Below are 7,813 nucleotides of genomic sequence, written 5' to 3'. Positions count from 1 at the left end.
ACAGTAAACAAATTTTGGACAAGTGACGTACAATATTTTTGTTGTACTACTCTCTACTAACCCAACAATAAACAAAACTGTCAAATCCCGTAATGTATGATTTTTAATAGTACATTTTGAAATAATTATTTATGTTTTTGAAATACACAAAGTTTTCAAAAATTAAAAATAATTACTATTAGCCAGAGTCCAGCAAAATTAATTACTGTAGCCTACAGTTAAGTATATAATGAAGAGTCCCATTTAATTAGGTAGGCAACCACTGTTCTCTGACTAAATCCATGCGTTGAAAGAGTATGGCAACATTTATTGGTTCATTGAAATTCATTGGTTTAGTTCAGTAGCATCAGTATGAGTGATCATTTTACCATATCATTTTCCAACAAAACATGTTAAAACGTTGCAATATGTTTTTAAATATATAATTTGTGAATGTTAAGAAAATAAAAATGATTTTTGTTTAATTGTTTTCAATCAAAAAACTGTTTTCTATAGATCGGCCTATTTGATAGTGTCAAAAATAGTGTTTGTAACCCAGGTGAAAGTTTTTCAAGCTCTATGTTTTAATGTAGACTTACTGGATAGTTCCTCAAACTTAATTGGGTACTTCAGTATTAAACGGAGGCCACATTTTGTCAGCGCGCTGCGGCGGTTATGTTAGGTTGGGTTATCATAATAGAAAGTATCGTTCGATTCATAACGAAGCGAGGAAAGTCCTACACACATAATATTTACGATAACCCAACCTAACATAACCGCCGCAGCGCGCTGACAAAATGTGGCCTCCGTTTAATACTGAAGTACCCTTAATTGTTACTCAAAACCAAAAATCCTAAAATACCATTACATATAGAATAAATTATATTAGAGGTGTCCTCTATAACAAGGCAGAATTTTTAAACTTCTACCAGACCCTGCTCGGTAAAAGATTCAAGACACACAAACAATACAAAATAATCCAAAAACCATTCAAAGGATTTGTAAAAATGTAAAATATTGGTAAAATAATCAGTATGTATTATAATTTATTGGCCAACAATTAATTCTTGTGCATCAATTCTCATACAGACAGCAACATCAGAATAGCTATTTCTAGATCTTATGTTTAAGAGGTGAAATATTTTGTTAGATTGGTTTTATCATACCAATAGAATAAAATATATATTATACAGTAATGTAATATAGTTTAAACATTAGCCTATACTGTATGAGCAAATATATTTTATTGATATGTTCATGATTATTAAGTGAATGTAAGTTTATAATTTTGTTAATTTTTGTACTCTGAAATTTTAAATAAATCCACAAATCTATTATTCAGTGTCCTTTAATTTGCTGTCCTAAATTATCTTAAACATATTATTTAGAGTGCCTACGCCTAGCACTGTTAATACTGTTCTATGAAATGGCGACCATACAAAGTAGGTATTTTAAGCCAAGTATGAATGGGGATGAGTGGCGCGATCTTGTAGTCTTGTTAGTGACTAAGGCCGACATTCCTTAGACACAGCTGTTAATTAATAGCCCATACAGCTAATGGCAACTAAGGGACCTACAGTTTATAGTGGAATCCGAACCACATTTTAGCCTTGGTAATTACGAATTGGTCTAATTATCAGGATAGTACTGCGAATAGTCGTAGTACTCACCCGTGCGGACGTTAATCCACACCAGGGAGTATCGCATCCACAGTGCATGCCTATAGATATCCACAATTCATGACCTCCTAGTAGCTGGATTACCGGACGACGCCACACGTTCCAGTCCTAAATTATTGTTATAATAATCTATATAAATAAAATTAGAGTTTTGTCTGTACATTGCTTAGAATAATGAACTTTTTGGTTATTTTTACATTTCATAGGTCAGAGAAACCGAATCAAACCTTATCTCAATTTCTGTCTGTCTGTCTGTCTGTCTGTCTGTCTATCTGTCATTCTCTTGGTAACGCTAAAATACGCACTTTATTACAACTACTCCTCAATAACTATAGCACTGTCCCGCCTGAAACTTATTTTCCAAATACTATACATATATGAGATGGTTTTAGACGTATTTCATCGAATATGAGACAGTTAGATATTTAACAGTAAACCCTTGAAAATCAAGTTTTTGTCGATTTTTGACGTGGAATTTCTGGAAGCCCATGTTAACCTTATGAGAAATGAAATTATTGAATCTTAACAGCTGTTTCAATTAAACAAGTTGGTTCTGTTCTGTGATGTTCAATAGCATTAAAGTTACAAGGATTACCAACAGGGTGCAGCACTAGCACTATTATTTCTTTTACATTTATGACAACAGCTAATTTGCAACCTGGAGGCGAGTGAGCGTAGCGAACGAGCTAACCTGAAGGCAAGTGAGCGTAGCGAACGAGCTAACCTGAAGGAAAGTGAGCGCAGCGAACGAGCTCCAACATACAGGTGAGTGAGCGTAGCGAACGAACTTCAACCAGGACGTGATTGAGCCATGCAAACGAGATCAGATAGTAAAAATAAAAGTAAGCCTACCGTTATAGGATCGACCGGCAGACACAGAGGTAATTTAACCTTTTATTGATTGTCATACCGATCCGGAACAACAAAAAACAACATAAAATGAAGCTATGTATAATAGTTTGGCCAGCATATCTTAAAATATGCAAACCAACTGCTGTTCGTTATATAAGAAGGTTTCAACTGAATATTATAAGATCCCCGTGCGTAGAACGGGTACACAGCTAGTTTATTATAAATTTATAAATATATCCTAAGGCTGGGTTCACACTATCCGTTTTCAACGGTCCCGTTTAACCGGAGCGTTTTTGACGGAAGACGCCAACACATTGTATCGAATTGGCGCGTTCACATTGTCCGGTCAAAACCGGACGAGAAAATGCAACGCACTGTCAACCGGATGATGCTGCCGCGTGGCGGGACGACAGGACGTTCGATGCAACCGGACGAAGACGAAAAACACATTCAGTCTTGTGGGTGCGTTCACACTATCCGGTTGCGTTGTGCGGTGGTATTGAATCAACTAGAAATGTTTGACGTTGACAAGTTTATAGAAAATGTCCACGGCCAGCAATCACTGTGGGACAAGCAGGCAGAATCATATTCTGATAATCTGCACGGGACAAGAGTTGGTTAGAGATTGGCTCGATGAATCCAATGACTTCTATTATTGGTTCTCAGTAAACCACTTGCTTCCATTACACACACAACTTTTATCTTAGACAGCATGACTATTACCTTCTAAAACCAAATTTACAGCAAGTAAGAAAATGTAACTGAACAGCAACGTCTACACTCCGACTTCACGGCCGAGAATGGCGCGTAGGATTAACCAACCGGATGACAGGTACGGATAAGGCCGGGTTCACACTATCCGTTTCACCGCATCCGTCAAAAACGGGTGCGTTTGGGTGCGTTTTAACGGGAAGACTGTTGCGCGTACACATTATCCGTACCTGTCATCCGGTTGGTTAATCCCACGCGCCATTCTCGGTCGTGAAGTCAGAGTGTAGACGTGGCTGTTCAGTTACATTTTCTTACTTGCTGTAAATTTGGTTTTATAAGGTAATAAGTCATGCTGTCTAAGATAAAAGTTGTGTGTGTAATGGAAGCAAGTGGTTTACTGAGAACTAATAACAGAAGTCATTGGATTCATCGAGCCAATCTCTAACCACTCTTGTCCCGTGCAGATCTATCAGAATATGATTCTACCTGCTTGTCCCACAGTGATTGCTGGCCGTGGACATTTTCTATAAACTTGTCAACGTCAAACATTTCTAGTTGATTCAATACCGCCGCACAACGCAACCGGATAGTGTGAACGCACCCTAATGTGGACGCGCAACAGTCTTCCCGTTAAAACGCACCCAAACGCACCCGTTTTTGACGGATGTGGTGAAACGGATAGTGTGAACCCGGCCTAACCACTAGCACTAGTAGACACTCAACTTCTATAAGCTAGTACAGCGGAGTGTCATCAGCCGAGACGCCACCACACAACCAAGATGCCGCTGAAAGCATGACTCGCCACACTAGCCAGTGTCAAACGAGGGGCTTTAAAATACTGTGGGGGGAAAAGTGTAGACACACTCGATTTTGGAGCTCTACATAAAAGTAACTAAATTAATTAGAAAAACTATGTGGAAATTAAATTATTGTTCGTTGTTTTATTCAACGTTTTGCTATGAAAACAAATAACTTTTAGCTCTTTATGAAATTTTTTATGACCGTCGAAAGGTAAAATACCCCCGCCGCAGCAAACCTGCCGACTAAGCGAATTTCCATTTGTCTGAATTGATTTTCAGATAAATATATTTTAATAACATTAGGTTTAACGAGTACCTAGGTTTGCTGCTACAAGGAAACTAATAAAGTGTGTTTTTGAGTAAAATATTGATAGCTTAGTACAAAATAAATAAATTTGCCAAGTTTGATCAAAATATATCCATAAACAAGCAAACAACAACATTTGACAATATTCTCCATAAGAATAACATGGGAATTTTAAATTTACAATTTTTTTAATTTTCTCCGTTACTAATAATTGAACAAAAATACTTTTATATACTAAATTATTTGTTTTTTTAAGCTCTTTAAAAAGGTCTAAAGAGAAATTGGGAAATTTTGTGTTTTGAGGGTCAAAAGTGAGAAAAACCAATTTTTACCCCATAAAACCCCCCGTAAAGCCCCGTTCCCATGGTCCGATCGTGCTGGTTCGCGAACTCATTCAAGTTTATCCCGCTTTACACCTTTAAACCAAATTTCATCAAAATCGGACAAAAATTACTCAAGTTATCGCGTTCACGGACGTATATATATATATAAGTCTATATATATATACATATATAAAAATTTGAACGAATGGTGTTTTTGGCCTCTGGGGACATCAAAATGAAAAAGTAAATCGGTCCCGGGTCTAGGTCTTACCGTGCCACCTACGGTAATAGCTACTTCCCTATAGGGAAATTCGCTAAAACCCCTCCTTTTAGAGTTTTACATGTCATCTTATGACTGAAAATTCACACAATCTAAACTAAACCTCAGAACCTCATCAAACTCTACATGCATCAATCATCAATTATTTCAAATGGGGACGCTACCTAGGTGAACCCAAATATGAATGAAGAATGAGTATGGGATGAGATTATGTGGAGCATTGTTACTGACTAAGATCAGCTGGTTCATCAGTCACGATCGTTAAAGCACAATGATCAGTAAAAGCTGGTTTCGAACTATCAAAAAGCTACTGACTTGACTCAGGATCGAACCTTTGATATCTAGGACTATAGCCACTCAGCTACGCAGCATACATGTGACATTGACATACATGAAAAAACATATACACATATCAATTGACATACACATATATAGATATATACATATACACATATATTTTTTAATTTACACTTTTTGGATTTTTTTAACTGTTAGGTATACAACAACGCTTCACTATACAATTTTTTTTTAGCTATACAAAATGGGTTTGGAAAGAAATTGCATTTTTTTTTTGTTTTTGGGGCGAAAATGGGAAAAGCCCATTTTTACCCCATAAACCCTCGTTCCCTTGTCCATGAATTTGAGCGGATGGTGTTTTTGGGCTCTGGGGATTTCAAAACAAAAAAGTAAATTGGTCCCGGGGTCCAGCCCAGACAGCACACTTTATCCCAGGGACATCCCATAGTAGTCCCATATGTCCTGAGAATGTCTCGGGATATGTGCGCTATCCTCAGGATATCCCGCAAAATCCCGGGACGAGTACGAAATCCACAGGATATCCTACAATATACCGTAATGTCCCGGGATTTGTAAGTTAACCTCAGGATATCCTGTAAAGTCCCAGGATATGTACGAATGCCATAGGATATCCCAGAATGTCCCATGACATCCCGGGACATGTACAAAATCCACTGGATATCCTGTAATGTCCCGTAATGTCCCGGTAACAAACTGAAGAAAAAAAATACTACCACTGATGAAATGTACAGTATATCTAAATTTAAATGTTCAACAAGGCCAATATATAATAATTTGTTTTTTTCCCTAGTGCTTTCATAAACTTGGTTTCCATCTTCAGGCTGTGTTTACACTAGTACAAAAAGGAAATATTTACTCAATAAATTAATTTTAAACAAAGTTAAAACAGATAATTTAAAGGATATTGGAAAAATAAAAAATAATATTAGAAAAATTAATCTTTTGAATTTTGGATATGTTACAGTGTTGTTCTTGATGTAATTATTTTCAGTAATTCCGAATTTATAATTGGGCCGTCTTCATTATTTAACAAATAATTTTGGTCTGTTTTTTTGTTTTTTTTCTAAAAATAAGATTCCCACGCATTAAGATGTTGAGGTTTTATAATTTATTTTAAAAGTTTAAGGTTTCCCAGATTGAAAATATGTCTTGTTAATACTATGGCTAGCAAGGGTTGACTTTACTTTACTGACATATTACTAACCACTGAGTTCAGGAAAACTAGAGTTCTATCATAGTTGTGTGGAATGTGAATTTAATTCTAACTTTAAATTAATAAAACAACAAAAAACTAATTTTAATCATATAACAATCAATTATTACAGTGCTAATCTAATGGTGATTAAATAATCTATATTCAAATACCATTATCCTCTCCAACTACCAGAAAAACAATTCAACTACTTGAGGCCTAAACAGATTAACAGAATCATATATAGCCTATACTGTAGTATCAACAATATTTTAAGTATTGCGACCATTGCAACTGTCGGCTACTCTTTAACCACTTGAAAACATCCATATTCAACAAGCGCAGATAGCTCAGGAGGTAAGGTAAGAGGCTCACAAGGCGAAGGTACCAGGTTCAAAACCCGTCTGGGCCAAAAACTTTTTTCTCGTTTTTTTCTTCAAAATTTGTGTTTATTAACTATTTAATCAATTTACTAAACTTATAATTAAGCTTTTCATACTAAATCTATATTATTTTGTGTTTTTTATGTTCAGGCCCAGACCACACTTTATCCCAGGGACATCCCATAGTAGTCCCATATGTCCTGAGAATGTCCTGAGGACTACCCTGGGATGACCTCGGATGTCCCACGGATATGCGTGTGAGCTTATCCGTAGGACATCCCCGGGCGGGGACATTAGGCATTCCTGTGGATATCCTGTGATATCCCAAGTTGACCATAGGACGACTATGGGATATCTTGCATATCCTGTCGCAATATCCGTGGGATGTCCTGAGGAGAAAGTGTGCTGTCTGGGAGGTCTTACTATGAGACCTACGGTAATAGCTTATTCCCTATATGGGAAATTCGCTAAAAACTAAATGAAAACTATCTAGAACAATAGTTATTTGTGCAACTAGTGAGAAAAGTGAGCAATTGACTCACTCGAGAGAAATCCTTACTCACGAGGAATGGTTTCTCGAGTGAGGCAATTGTACTTTGAACTCGAGTTGCACATTATACTTTTCCTACAGTTACCATAAAACAAATAAATTGGTGAAGAAACATAACCTATTTTTACACAGAAGTGAACTTTTAACATAACATTTAATGTGAAGTGACAAATACAACAGTACAACAGCTGACCAGCTGATTTACAGCCAGTGCTGCCAACGTATTTCGCGCGCATACGACGTTGCCTGCATGTTACGCGCTCACTATTTCGCGCCTTCACGTTGCAAATCTGGAGTGAGACAAAGTAATTAGAGTGAGACAATGTTAACATTGTCTCACTGATGAGCGAATTGGCCACTTTGCTTTCTCAAATCAGTGAGAGAACATGTACATTGTTAGGTAACTGTAGGAAAAGCAATATTTGTATCTCCGACAAAA

This window comes from Macrosteles quadrilineatus, unplaced genomic scaffold, assembly GCF_028750875.1.
Source record: "Macrosteles quadrilineatus isolate MER2022 unplaced genomic scaffold, UCM_ALF_1.0 Scaffold_5__1_contigs__length_97177068, whole genome shotgun sequence".
Taxonomy (NCBI): domain Eukaryota; kingdom Metazoa; phylum Arthropoda; class Insecta; order Hemiptera; family Cicadellidae; genus Macrosteles; species Macrosteles quadrilineatus.
This window is presented reverse-complemented; position numbering follows the sequence as displayed.